An 11,607-nucleotide genomic window follows, 5' to 3' on the forward strand; every position below is an offset into this window, starting at 1 on the left:
ATCCGATAGGGTTGAAGGCGAATGGGAGTGTAGTCCGTCAACTCGACATCATGGCAAATGGCATCAGTCTGGGTCGGGACCTCCCCGAACAGACTGGAGAATTCATCAACCAACGACCGCACCTCTTCACGTTGGGCCATCTGCAAATGGGACAGTCCTTCCTCCACAGCATTCACAGAACTAGAATTATTGAAAATGATTCATCCCAGAAGGTGTGGGAACTCTCGCACGATGTCTTCAACATCTGCTTCAGAGTTAGATGGAAACGTTCAATTACCCCCTGACTCTGTGGATGGTATGGGCTGGAAACCTTATGAGTTATTTAGATAAAACACCTAAATTATTGGGATCGTCTCAAAGCTCTCCAAATGTACTCTCTAGAAAGGAGACGAGAGAGATACCAAATAATATACACATGGAAAATACTGGAGGGTCAGGTCCCAAATCTACACAGTAAAATAACAACGTACTGGAGTGAACGATATGGAAGAAAATGCAAGATTGAACCAGTGAAGAGCAGAAGTGCCATAGGCACAATCAGAGAGCACTGTATAAACATCAGGGGTCCGCGGTTGTTCAACGTCCTCCCAGCGAGCATAAGAAATATTGCCGGAACAACCGTGGACATCTTCAAGAGAAAACTGGACGGTTTTCTAAGAGAAGTTCCGGATCAGCCGGGCTGTGGTGGGTACGTGGCCCTGCGGGCCGCTCCAAGCAACAGCCTGGTGGACCAAACTCTCACAAGTCGAGCCTGGCCTCGGGCCGGGCTTGGGGAGTAGAAGAACTCCCAGAACTCCATCAACCAGGTATCAACCAGGTATCACGGTCCTTACAAAATTGCTCAAAAATATCAGACTTAAAGTTAGTACCATTGTCAGTTTGCACGACCCGAGGCAGTCCAAAAGTGGAAAAAAATTGCAACATATGAGCAACAACAGTTTTTGCTCGGATGTTCCTTACAGCAAAAGCCTCTGGGTAACGAATAGTGATACACATCATCGTGATTAGATAAATATTACCAGACTTAGTTCTAGGTAATGGTCCAACACAGTCCATTACCACATGAGAAAATGGTTCTTCTGGCACGACAATAGGCCTTAGAGGAGCTTTAGGTGGAGTCTGGTTTGGTTTCCCAACCAGTTGACAAACAATACACGCATTACAAAATTTTTGCCACATCACTTTTCAGCTTGGGCCAGAAAAAATACTTGAAAATTTTGTGATACGTAATATTTATACCTTGATGTTCCCCCATAGGATCATCATGAGCAGCTGCCAAAACTCTTTCTCTATAGCAGGTCAGCAACATAACCTGGTGGACTACCTCCCACTCATTTGACAAGGGAGCACTCTGTGGTCTCCATTTTCTCATCAAAATCCGATCATTGTAGTAGTACCCAGTTGCTGCGTCTACAATTTCCTCCATAGAGACAGCTGTCTCATGACAATCTGCAAGAGTGGGGTCAGCTTTCTGTAACTCACTCAAGGAGGCATCTAGGCCTTGGTCAGATGCTATTGGCCGAGGCTCAACAGTGTTCTCCTCCACCTCCCCACTACTCTCGGTAGATGGCGGTGGCAGGCTTTCCACAATGTCCTCGGCCACGTCATCGAGTTGGGCCAAGAATGTGTCCGCGAGGTCCACTTGGTTTTCACCACTCGGAAAGTTCCTTGTGCCCTCGGGATTTACCACCTTGGCAAGCACAGGACTGCCCTTACATTTAAGTCCCATAGACCTGGTCACTGCGCACGCAGGGTACACAACATTATCCTCTGCGGCGGGTGGATCCAGGCAAACCTTAGGGTAGGCAACATAATAGGCAGTCTGGAGTCCCCTACCTTATGCCCTGCTAAATCATTACCAACTATTACATCAACATTAGGGAAAGGTAGGTATGAAGTGACAACGACTGTACAAACACCCTTGTAGAAATCAGATTCCAGGGTAACCTTATGGAGGGGTACTGCTCGAGTATCACTAGTGACACCCTCGACCAGTACCACCTCTCCAGTGTCGAGTGTGTTGGCACCTTGCAACGCACTCTCTAAAAATTAAAGTCTGGATGGCACCGGTGTCTCGGAAGATCACCACGTCCTTCCAGGAAGAACCTTCAGACAAAAGTAGTCTCCCTTTCGATAAGAATGGGGTAAGCAAGTCCAACCACTGTGGGTTGGAGGTCTTACTCCCTAACCCTTCCGAAGGCCTCAAGCCTTGTGTCACAACTAGAGCATTGGGTCTTTTTCCGGGTACAGTTGCCAACAACGGCTAATAGTGTGGTTTGGACGATTACAGTGACCACAAAAACGTCGGGGAGAAGAGACATTACTAACAGAATTACCCTTCGGTTCACCCTTAGGCGGCGTGGGGCTAGACACTTTAACAGGGTCAGTTATGTCTGAAACAGAAGGTGCATTAGTTAAAGGGTTAGAATGAGCTGGTCTGGACTGGCTGTGGGTATAAGTTTTGCTACTCTGTGGGGTATAATTATTATTATTGGGCCTTTTGCCCGTCAATTGGTAGTTTTCTGCCAACTTGGCCAAATCCCCTATTTTAGAATTTACCTTTACCCTACTTCTAATGTAATTTGAAACATTCTCTGGCATAATATCTATAAAATGTTCCATTAAAATTAAGTTCCTGAGAGCCTCGTATGTTTTGGCTTTCACCAAGCAAATCCATCTATCAAACAATCTAATTTGATCATTAACAAATTCAGTGAGCGGTTGGTTGTGAGTAGGCCTAAGGTTGCGACAAACTTGGCGGTGAGCTTCAGGAGTAATTTCATATGCCCGCAAAATACATTCCCTGACTTTATCATATTCAAAACACTCGTCGTCAGGCATGTTTATAAAAATATCTTGTGCTTTACCCCTAAGTCTTCCCTATAGGATTTTCACCCACTCTTCCTTTGGCCAGTTCATGGACATGGCCAATCTCTGAAAATTGTTGAAAAACCTTTCAGGGTCCGACTCGGAAAATTCAGGCAAATTATGCTTTTTTCTCATAATGCCTGGGGTTTGAATCCCCGGCAGGTGGAGGTCCAGTGGCATTCGCTCTAATTCTAGCCTTCTCGGTTTGAGTCTTTGCTCCTCTAATTTTATTTTTGCTAACTCTAGAGCTAATTCTCTATCCCTATGAGTTGCACTTTCTGCTTGGCTAGGCTAGCATAAAGGTGTATCACTTGCCAATAGTTCTTCATCAATACAATGTTGTAATATTTCATTCACCAAAGTCCACTTTTTATCTGCGTCATTTAATTCTAGGCCAAATTCCTTGCCTAACAATACTAAATTAGACTTTGTGAGTTTCTTTATCTCTACCACTGAAGGCTCCCTTGCCAGTCTCTGCATTTCAGATGACATCACTAATAATTTTAGCTCCCAGCTAAAGAAAAAATTGAAAAATAAAAATTGGAAAAAAAAAAAAAATTTGCACGGCCCCTAACACAAGGCCACACTAACCTTAATCGTGAAGGGATCCAGCTGGGTGTCCAGTCAGTGCAAGAATGTCCTTTGCTAGATGAGCTGGATCCTAGGCTAACACACAACCGTTCTGCGGAAACAAAAAAATTTAGTTTTGGCACTCAAGAATCTAATTTTTTACACTTATAATGTTCCTCCCGGACTGGCCAACCACTTGTTATAAATAATATTGTGTTGTGCTTCTATGGGGGACTTGGTATTATTAAGGGGTAAGGGTAGTTAGAAGACAGAGTATCAAATATGGGAGAGCTAAAAGGCCCGGCCCCAAAATAAACTATCCACAGTAATAATACCTTGCTACTAGACCATATATGTCAGTCTAAGGGTTGATCAATGCACTCCCACACAGGAAGAAGGGATACTCCTATAATTTATGTACTTATTTATTTACCCCTTAACAACCCCCCATATACACTCACACCAATAACAATAATAATAATAACTTTACCACACTACCTTACGTTAAAAAGCCTTGGTCCACTTAGGCAGGATACAAGGTTTATACTAAGAACAAGCTAGGGTAAAGTACTACTGGATAAGCACTGAAGCTGGATGCAGCTTAGGGTAGAGACACCACGTGGTGCCCTAATACAAAACACAACACTTAGGGGTACCCAAAACACTGGCAAATACTACCCCCAGGTCTCACCAATCATTACTACCAGAGTAGGCACACTTAAAACACCATACAGTACTTAACTTAATGGTACAGGAACTTAAGGTAAGGGAAATAAGTAAGAGGAGAAGGGAGGAGAGTAGGTCTCGTCCGCACGAATGCCAGCCAGAGAAGAACGCTCCTAGCGACCAGCTAGGCCTCCAGCATGTCGTGGTGCTGGAAGGAGCCTAATTGATCGTGCAGCTAAGCACATTAAAGATCTTCCCCTATGCAACGTATTGTTACTTTACAAATGATTAGAAAGTATTAGTAAGCAAAGTTGGTGCCTATGTTATTATTTAATAATCAACCCCCAGTTCAGTCTTTAAATGCTCTTTGAGAAACAATAATAGTCTTACGTCTGGCAGGGAAGATACAGACAATGACGCATAGGGTTGCGTTCAGCTATACTATAGTTAAGTTTAATAACTCAATTTTGACCTCTGGTTTCCACTAAAGAACCCAGGGTCGTAACACTGCCAATTATATTAAGATGATTGTGAATTACATAAACCTTACTGGCAATTATATTAGCATGACTGTCAATTTATATCAAACAGATATTTATTTATGTTGTGGTGCTCGTGGGTTCTATTACATATTGGTTCTATTACATATTATTGCTCGTAGGTTCTATTATGATACACTGCATGTATCAGTACATTTTCAGCTCAACGTTCCGTCTCCCAGGAGGAACAAGACCAGCAAAAGCTGCTAGACTCTGTTATCGTGTCGTCCCAAGATATACCTGTGGAACATGAAGGTGAAAATTGTGTCGAAATAGCTCAGGATCTCTTAAAAAACAAATTGCAGCTCAATCTAAACAAAACTGACGTTATTGCTGCCTACAGAGTAGGCAAAAAGAATCCATCAGGTCTAAATCAACGGAAAATTCGCCTGAAGCTGTCTTACCAGTTCACGAAATCCCATCTAGTCCGGACAGCTGCATCCCAACGGAAGGGATTATACATCAACGAGTGCTTGACCAGGAACAGACAGCAAATCCTCTACCGCCTGCGTCAAATCCGTCAACAAAACCCAGATGCGATTCATCAGTGCTTCGTTAGAGATGGTCTGATAAAGGTGAGAAAAACCGCAGAGGGCAAAATGTTTACTATTACTAGAGAAGAAAACCTCAACACTTTCCTCTCCCAATGTGGTTTGTCTCACCTTATCACTCCCAATGAATTAACTTAATTAACCCCCTGTCAACTAGTGGGGCTAGGTATCCTAAGTGTCCTTGGTTCATTTTCTGACTTAATTTTTAACTTACTCTTACCTAGTCATTTACCGAAATTATTTAATTGAGTTATTAAGTAGTTCTTCAGGTCTTTTTAATTATACAATCATTACTGAACTATCTATAGTTATTAATCATTAGCTTAAATTTGCCTATGTTTATTATTCAACTTTTCTTTGATTTCATTTATTACCTAGGTTGCCTAGCCTCGCCATGCTCCCTTACTCCATTGTACCCCTGGCTTTGCCTGCATCTCAAATTGCAAATTGTTACTTACAGTGTACCTGAGAGTACTCGTAAGCAATCTACCTCATTTTTTTTTTTTTTTTTCATTTTTGCTCAATTTGTTTTTTTTGTATTGCCTAGTCTTGCTTATATTTTTTGTTTTGTATTTCTATATCTTGTGTTTTGTATAGTCCATGTTTACATGTTTTTCTGAGGTTGGAAGAAAACGTGCTCAGATTGGGGACTTGTTTATTTTATAATGAATAATAAATTAATATATAAAATTAATATATAATAAATTAATTATATAAATTAATAAATAACAAATTAATAGATAAAATTATTATTATATAATAAATAATAATAAATAGTATAATGATAAGCAATTATTTTAATGAATCCAATAGCTAATTTGGATGAATGATAAATAATTATTGACTAGTGCATAACAATAAAGTATTAAGGAATAATTATAATGAATAATCCTTAATGATAAAGTAGAGATCAATTACAATTAATAACTACATCCATAGGTAGTAAATGAAAGTTGCATTAATTAGACTAATTACAATTCATGGGAATATTTCTTAGCTATCTGCAGGCTTATCACTTTGGGGGTTCCGGCGGAGCACCCCCAATCCCGGGAGGGCCAGCGGGAGAAGGATTAAGGAGAAAGGGTTCCTTACTCTTACTAGCTCGTAGACTGGGCAAAGGATTAGCTGCGGACAGCGGGACACTTGGGGACCGGCGCTGCACCCCCACCGCAGGCCAGCTGGCCGGACCCCCCCCCGAAGGGCGAGGCCCGCTGGTCGCAAGGAGGCCTCAGAATGGCAGTGCAACAACGTCCCGGACGTAGTCAGCTGGGTGTTGCAGCTGGTTGCTAGACCCGCCGTTAACTCCGATGGCTAGCCCGTCAAGAGAGCCGAGTGGCCCTGTCAATTCTAAAGGTAAGAGTGCGTGGTCGGCTGAAGGCGAGCCTATCTCTGCGAGGGCGGCGCGAATTAATCGCCCTGAGGAAGTGTTGCCTGTTCACTGGGCACAGGCCGGGTAGAACTTGCCGGGGGGCGCCCGCTGGGCTAGGGTATGCGTGCGCCCTGCACTGCGCTTGTAGGGTCCGAAGAGTGTCGATTCCTGACCATGTAAGCGACACCTGGTCCAGTCGGAGCGTGCGTCGATTTTTTGTTGCGTAGATCACCTCCCCCAGGCTGAAAGATATAAGGCAGTAAGGGTGGGCGGAAGCGGCACGCAGTGTTATCGTGACAGGCAAGGGCACAGACGAGAGGGAAAACCCTAGCTGAATCAATACGGAGACGTAAAACGGGGGGAGGGAGCCCGGCACAGGAATTAAGAGATTCCTTAATTAACAATCCTGGATGAATAAAGAGTTTTCCGAACAATTATACTGAAGCAATGAAGGGGGCTAACAATCTAAGAATCTTCCAGCAAACAGAAGGGGGAAGTACCTTTGCTAAGAGCAAAGGTGGGAGAAAGCCAGTAGGAGAACAGCAAAGAAGCACAAAGCAACTATAAACAGGGATAATACGAAACACTATAAACTTGAATATAACAATACATATACCAAGGACGGGTATATACAATAAAGCAATATATACATAAACCATAAAATGGAATAAGAACCAATTCTTAAAGCCAAATCTATAACATGCTTGTGTCCTAAGCGGATGTAGAATGTGAGCGGGGAACATTACCCTTGGTCTCCATCCCATCTCTGCCTCCAGACGGGTGATAGGGCTGGATAGAAGCCAAGGAGTCTGCCTTAAGTGGCCGCCGAGTGTAGTCTTGTGTTGTCAACGAGCGTCTGCAAGCCGCAGCTAGTGCACCGTGAACTTCGGCTACATCTTTTAGAACAGGAGCAAAGTGAAATCGACGGCAGGGAACCGTCATCCAGTAACTGTAATAAGGAATAATATTAAGAATACAATGTCGTAAATAATCGTACAATGTAAGAATACAATGTAATATCGTAAATAACCGATGACGGCAAGTGCCGCAGAATGGAAGAAAAATAAATTGCTGGGCACAACGTCGGGTGGAACGCTTCAGCTGGAGGTTCCTGACTGAAGCATCGGCTGCCGGGAAGCCTAAGATGGAACTGGGGTGTTAGCAGCTGTAACATCGTCTGCTGAAACTAGCCGAGTCTGTGAGGGCGCCCGCTGCAACAGCTACGGCCGAGCCACCAGCTGGCCCATCCTCCGCAGGAGCAACACCGGCTGGGACAACGTCGTTGTAAAAGCCTAACAATGTAATAAATTATATTACATGAATAATCTTAAATAAATGGTGTAAATAATAAAATTATAAACCAATTATAACTATAATTAATTATAAATAATTATAAATTGCAAAACAAAGTATGCTCAAAATGAAGCTGGACTATAACTCTCTAGAGAAACGGGATTAACACTGAGCCGAGGTAAATACAACCAAATACAATAACGAAAAGGAGTGAAAAAAGACACGTCAGCTGGAACTTCGTGACCAGCGGCCTAGGAGGCTGCTGTGACGTCCGGGCTACACCGGGCAGACAACACGTCTGGGTAAACCAGCGGCCTGGGAGGCCGCAGTGACATCCGGGCTACACCGGGCAGACAACACGTCTGGGTAAACCAGCGGCCTGGGAGGCCGCAGTGACATCCGGGCTACACCGGGCAGACAACACGTCTGGATAAACCAGCGGCCTGGGAGGCCGCCTAGCTATATGACCAAATAAATATAAAACTGAAACATCGCCGGCTTAACTCGTCACAGGAAGGACGTCGGCTGGGAAGCAGCAGTACCTTCCGCCTAAATTGAGGAATAAACTGAAAGTTTAATCGCGGCAGAAAAGTTGTATAAAACATGGAGCAAACGCAATGCATAAATTGCAGTAACAAATTGCTGAGGGAAATGGCTCATAAAACAAGTGCAGGAATAATCTAAAGTCAGAGGCTTGCTCCATGCTAAATTGAGGAAGACTTTAATCTTAATACACGTCATGACTGGGAGGCTAAGGATATAACAAGTTATTTTAGTAAGCGTTTGGTTAATGATGGAGGAACGTAAATCACCAAAACAGGAGCGGGCTCCTGTTTACTAAATTGACATGGAAATACGTATTCTTTTACGAATAGATTTTTTTTTTTTTTTTTTTTTTTTTTTTTTTTTAAGGCAGGAGGTGAAAGCAATGCTATAAATTTCATAAATTTGTCGCGTAATGAAACTAATCAAGCTGAAAGTCTAAATAAAGGAATGTAATAAAATTGAACAGAATTAATTAAAATTGACCGCAATAATTAGAATTAAATCCATTACTCGTAAACCCTCTTGTATATATGTACCTTACCTAAATAAACATTTGATTTGAAGTAGCTCAAGCGGCAGACCGCACGGCCAGGCGTTATGCTGGACGCTGAAAACTTGGGATGAGGAAGGGGCCCGCGTAACCGGGCACTCCAGGCAGACCAACAACTGGTACACGCGACCAAGGAAAACACGGGAATATTGTGCTACAGCATTCGAACGAAACGTGGTGGAATTGACGTACCGGGCTACACCGGCCAGACGAAAACGTCTGGGTACGAACGTGCCAGCTATACCAGCTGGACGAAACGTCTGGGAACAAATGTACCGGGCTACACCGGCCAGACGAAAACGTCTGGGTACGAACGTGCTGGCTATACCAGCTGGACGAAACATCTGGGAACAAATGTACCGGGCTACACCGGCCAGACGAAAACGTCTGGGTACGAACGTGCCGGCTATACCAGCCGGACGAAACGTCTGGGAACAACTGTACCGGGCTACACCGGCCAGACGAAAACGTCTGGGTACGAACGTGCCGGCTATACCAGCCGGACGAAAAAACTGGGAACAAATGTACCGGGCTACACCGGACTTACGACAACGTCTGTGACAAACGTGCGGGCTAAACCGGCTCGACGAGACGTCTGGAGACGCCTACAACTAACACATCCTGGTTGACTTTACATAATCACATAAAAGGCAAAGCAGAGGTTAAACAAACATAAATGTAAAACCAGCAAAGGAACACGCAGCTTGACACCGCATAAAAATCATTAATACTGTAAATTAAGGAAACTTATGGAAAAACAAATCCATAAAACAAAGCTAGGGGCCAGAGGCCTGTGACACTGCAGCTAGCCTAACCTAGCTAACTTACCTAATAACTTATAGGCAATAGCAAAAGTTAAACAAACAAATGTAAAACCAGCTAAAGAAACATGCAGCTTGACACTGCATAAAATTCAATAATAAATTAAGGAAACTTATGGGAAAACAATTCTATGAAAACAAAGCTAGGGGCCAGAGGCCTGTGACACTGCAGCTAGCCTAACCTAGCTGACTTTCCCTAATAACTTAAAGGCAAAAGCAAAAGTTAAATAAACCTAAATGTACAACCTGCAAAAGAAACATGGGCTTGACACTGCGTTAAATTCATTAATAAGTTAAGGAAACTTATGGAAAAACAAGTCCATGAAACAAAGCTAGTGGCCAGAGGCCTGTGACTCGGCAGCTAGCCTAACCTAGCTAACTTTACCTACTAACTTATAGGCAATGACCAAAAGTTAAAACAAACCAGCTAAAGAAACATGCAGCTTAACACTGCATAAATTTCAGTAGTAAATTAAGGAAACTTGTGGGAAAACAAATCTATGAAAACAAAGCTAGGGGCCAGAGGCCTGGTCACTGCAGCTAGCCTAACCTAGCTAACTTTACCTACTAACTTATAGGCAAAAACCAAAAGTTAAAACAAACCAGCTAAAGAAACATGCAGCTTAACACTGCATAAATTTCAGTAGTAAATTAAGGAAACTTGTGGGAAAACAAGTCCATGAAAACAAAGCTAGGGGCCAGAGGCCTGTTACTCGGCAGCTAGCCTAACCTAGCTGACTTTACCTAATAACTTATAGGCAATAAGCAAAAGTTAAAACAAACCTGAATGTAAAGCCTCACGTCGACTGGGTGAGGGTGGGGGTGGGATGTTCAGGCCTCCTCCCGAGTGTGCTCCAAATTACAGCCACCTACTGGAGAAAACCCAGTGCCCCATAACACCGAGGGGCACCACCCCCTCTAGGACCACTGCACCTGCATTTGGTCACCAAGGCTGAACCAGCAGGCGTGCATCAGAGCGCGCGCGCCAACACAGAGACAAACACTGGTCCGACGCGCCAACAAAACACAAACACTACCTTAAATGTTGAGAAGGGCAGGACGCCCCTGACGGGACGCTCCTCGTCGGTGTCGAGAGGAACTGGTGTAGGGTCCATGCTGGGAGAACAGTTGTGCGGGCAAAACTTCTGTGTTTACGACTCGCTGAGCAGCAGTGAGTCGTTATGTAAGAGCTGCTGCTGGCTTGGGGAAAGGGGCTCACGCCGTCTCCGTCCCGGTTTATATAACCTCGGGTCAATGCGCGCGCAGCTTGGGGCGGTTAAAGTCGGCTTCCAGACATACGTTTTCTTCCACTCAGAAAACCCACCGTTTTTGGGAAACAGTGTTCTTTTTTTCTTTAATCTCATTAATTGCCTAGGTTGCCTAGCCTAGCCATACTCCCTTACTCCATTGTACCCCTGTAAGCCCCTTTTGTGTTTGTTTTGTACAGTATTGTGTATATATTTTTCCCTATTTTATAGCTTATTTCTACTTATTTCTGATTCTACAATCAACTTTTTTTATGCAGTCAAGTATAGACCCAGAACTTAACCTCTTATCCACTATCTATGACAATAATCACTTTAATGATCTAAATTGCAGATATTTTGCAGCACATGATGTAAACAATGTATTAACTCATAATCACAATATCTCTATAATCAATTTGAACGTTAGATCCCTAGGTAAACACTTCGATGATGTTAGTGCCTTGATTGAAACTATTGGCAACAAATTCTCTTTTATTATACTTACTGAAACATGGTTGAAAGAGGATACTACTCAACTCTTTAACATGCCTAACTACTCAGCAATTCACAACTGTCGTCAACTTCAG

The 11,607-nt window shown here is 43.3% G+C and overlaps 1 long non-coding RNA gene across 1 annotated transcript; it reads right to left on the reverse strand.

Annotated features, from left to right (window-relative positions):
• Positions 1 to 5,972: 5,972 nt before the first annotated feature.
• LOC138361693 (uncharacterized) lies at positions 5,973 to 11,121 on the reverse strand. Its single transcript, XR_011227113.1, has 3 exons — positions 10,557 to 11,121; positions 7,310 to 7,512; positions 5,973 to 6,805 (listed from the first exon to the last, which is right to left on the reverse strand). It is a non-coding gene; the product is annotated as an uncharacterized lncRNA (long non-coding RNA).
• Between the last annotated feature and the right edge of the window lie 486 nt (positions 11,122 to 11,607).

This window comes from Procambarus clarkii, unplaced genomic scaffold (assembly GCF_040958095.1).
Source record: "Procambarus clarkii isolate CNS0578487 unplaced genomic scaffold, FALCON_Pclarkii_2.0 HiC_scaffold_621, whole genome shotgun sequence".
In the NCBI taxonomy this organism is placed as follows: Eukaryota; Metazoa; Arthropoda; class Malacostraca; order Decapoda; family Cambaridae; genus Procambarus; species Procambarus clarkii.